Here is a 3,633-nt window from a genome sequence, read left to right as displayed (position 1 = left end):
AAAATCCGAACATTTGGCATGCGAAGGTCCCATTCGTCAACTATGCTACCGTGGACATGCACCAAACAGATAGAGTGTTGCGACAATTTGGATTTCGACAACCGATTCCCGTGACACCTGAGGTGCTCAATGATGAGCCCAAAATTGACTTACGGTAATCGAATACTAACTGGCCGGTATTCTGGTCAGAATATATCGAAATGTGGGAAAATCAATCTAACCATACACCTACTCGGGCACCGATCATCGTTCCAGAGTTAGGATACATGGCAAGCCATATTTACTCTCAGAAGAGCAGAAGCGTCGGCAATTTTGTGTCTACAGGGAATAACGGGGCCCTTTAAATCAAAGGAGAAGGGATGACGACCCAGGTCCATCAATAGCGCCCATACAATCACTAAAATCGAAAACTCAACTGACGGCATCCACATCACAACCTCTTCAGATTATGCTACGTGCGTATCCTAGCCCTTACATTATCCGAATCCTTATATGTTTCCTTTTCCTAATCTTATGCCAGGTTGGAATGCATGGTCCAGTGCATACACTTTCCCGATGACTCTGACTCAATCGACGATATATAGGCCGCCATCATAGGAAAGATCGTACGAGGCACCATCAGGGAGCTCTTTTCATTACCAATCCCCATCACCCAATAGGATTCAAACGCCTCTACTGTGGGTGATGTAAACACCTCGGCATTATATCAAGGTGGGTCATCCTCCCAATAACCACAACCAAAACCCTAGCCGAAAGCTGAACCAATGAGGAATCCAACGCGTAACCATCGACGGCCGCCATGTGGCACTGATTCCGGCCGACACCAACCTGAATTTTTTTAATATATTTGTACAAACTGTTTTTATATTGTTTCATTTAAAAAAATAAAAGTTGTTTTTAATATTTTAATAGTAATTTACTTTTTATATTTTTAATATACTTGTACAAATTGTTTTTTTATATTGTTTCATTTAATAAAATAAAAATTGTTTTTAATAGTAATTTATTTTTATGTTTTTAATAAATTAGAAGTTCTTTTGAATAAAACAATAATTTTTATATTTTTAATAAAATAGAAATAATGCAACATTTTTTTTATTATACCAACCATCAACTATTTTGATTTGGACACAATCGAATTGTATGAACTGGGTTCCTACACTATCCGCACAACTTCTGTTGGTTCGTTCTTTCCCGAATATCCATATTGTTACGTATTTTATTCAAGCAAGGTCGACCTTTTAGTTTGTGACGTAATTCTCTATCCGCTAACAACTTAAACAGAGCAAGCGATACAAACGACCACTTACGTTCATCTAGGACCGGTGGGAATATGTGTATCTATACATTGTACATGTATTCTATTTTGTACACTTCATCGACATATCTAATGGGATCCAAAAAGAGATTCTAACAAGCTACAACTGCATGAGTGCATGAATAATGAAGTGCGTTAAATGTCCCATAATCGCAAGTCCTATTTCTCAGGTGTTCACGATGTTGCCCGCCTGTAATACCTTAATTCGGTCTGTCAAAATTCCTCACACGAAACTATAGGTTCTCGCGATCGTGACACATTGTGTGCATGGTGTTGGCCTGCGTCTTCGCACTGTTAATTTCTAACAATACATTCCAGCAAAATACATGAAATCCCTGCATTTGACATTTATAATTTGCTGTTCGTTTTGGCAATAGTACCGCTAAACGAAAATATGTCTCTCGCACAACTTGGGTTATCGACAAATGACGCATTTCTTTTAGAATAGAATTTATGCATTGAGCCAAGTTTGAGGTCATATGACTATATTGTAGGCCGCCGTCGTATGTTTGTGTCCACTATTCAAAAGGTACGTTACAGAGGTAGGCTGCGCCTTTTTCGTTAATAGAACGTAAAATCGCCAACATCTCATGAAAACGGTCTTATTGATGTCGTACCCTCCCAATATAAGTTGATAGCGAAAATTACATACCACTATTCCATTCAGAATAAATTGAATATTACAAACGAAATTATATTAATAGAGATTAAATACCCATGTTGGTCACTTTTCGTCATTCAGTGGTAGACCAATATTGCCCATAATAGTTGGACGCAACGTGCCTTAGACAATACCGATAGTGTCTGCAATCCCATAGGCTTCCCTGTAGTTCAATTGCGGCTAGTATTCTAGTGCCTTGATCTGATATAACGCAGCTATCAGGTTGGGGGCAAACATGCCCCCTTAACCTAGAAAGAAAGAAATTACAGTCATCATCTAACTCCCCTAGTGTTATTGCAAACGCAATTAGAAGGATTCTCTCACCGCCATCCTGTGCCACAGCTAACAATAGCCGATGGTCATATCCACCATACATAAATGTACCGTCAGTTTGTACCAATGACTTGTAGTACATAAATGCGTCCCGACATTGCTTCAAGCTCCAGAATAGATGCTCAAACACTTGGCATCCACGGAGCAATCGGCCGTTGTAGTACGCAGGTGTCATTTCAAGGTCTGTTATGCAACTTGGGTCGTACCTCTCCAGCACTTGACACTACTACCACACCTCATTATATGAAGCGCCCCACCTATAATGCATCTTTTCCAACGCCTTCTGCTTAGCTATCAAAGCCTTGCAGTAAGAGGGCGTGTACCTCAATTGGTTATGAGTATTGGCAATTAAGACTAACACTTAAGTCTTGGGATCTGCCTTCACCGTCGGTAGTATTAAGCTAGCTAACTTAATTGAATTCATCTTGGGGTGATCTTGTGAAACACCTGTCAACAAAATACGTTAAATAATGCAACATTACGTAATAACAATATCATTCAAAACCTTAAACACCTAGTGATACTGTACCGGCAACACATGTATGTGGACATTTATACTTTGTTATCTTCCACAAGCCTATTTTTTTCCTAATCGAAGTTATGATTTTCCATGAACATGTACCGTCTTACACTGCAAACTTGGCCTCGAACTTATTAGATATGGATTTAACCACATTGTAGTTAACCCTATTCATTATGCTATATTGTTTCAATGCACCAAGAAAACTATCATTACTTGAAAACACATTACCAACTTCTTATTCACCCGAATCCAATGACGAACTTGTACAGTCACGCCTTCTGTGTGCTAGATCTGGAAACTCCAACTCATCATCTGCCGAAAGATTGACATTATGTATATGGGTTGGAGGTGAGTATGCCTTGGATCACGAAACTTCTTCTTCTTCATCTGAACCCCTTTCAACATCTTCAGGTTCGATTGGAACAGGCTCCGGTTTAGAAAATAATGTAACTTTTGAACCATTGGGACCGGGCTCTCGAGGTGAATCCACATCGGACTCATCATCCAACCCACCATCATCTGTAACGTACGAGGTCTGCTCACTGGTGGACGTCGTAGGGAGTACATCAACCCTTCTTATGGACATTTCATAACATCCCCAATTAGATATGGATTGTCAACCATTAGAAGTTGATGTCATTCCCAGTATGTATGTCTAGGATCGAACATCAACCCACTGAGGTGCATGTCCCATCCACTAACCAAGTGTCGTACAGGGGTTGTGTATTCCATACTACAACCAAACATAGGCTCTTCCGTGTTCTGCCTCTCACTAACGGAGTGTTGGGTAAGGGTCGT

The sequence above is a fragment of the Gossypium raimondii genome, chromosome 12 (assembly GCF_025698545.1).
Source record: "Gossypium raimondii isolate GPD5lz chromosome 12, ASM2569854v1, whole genome shotgun sequence".
Lineage (NCBI taxonomy): Eukaryota > Viridiplantae > Streptophyta > Magnoliopsida > Malvales > Malvaceae > Gossypium > Gossypium raimondii.
Note: the sequence above shows the minus strand (reverse complement) of the source record.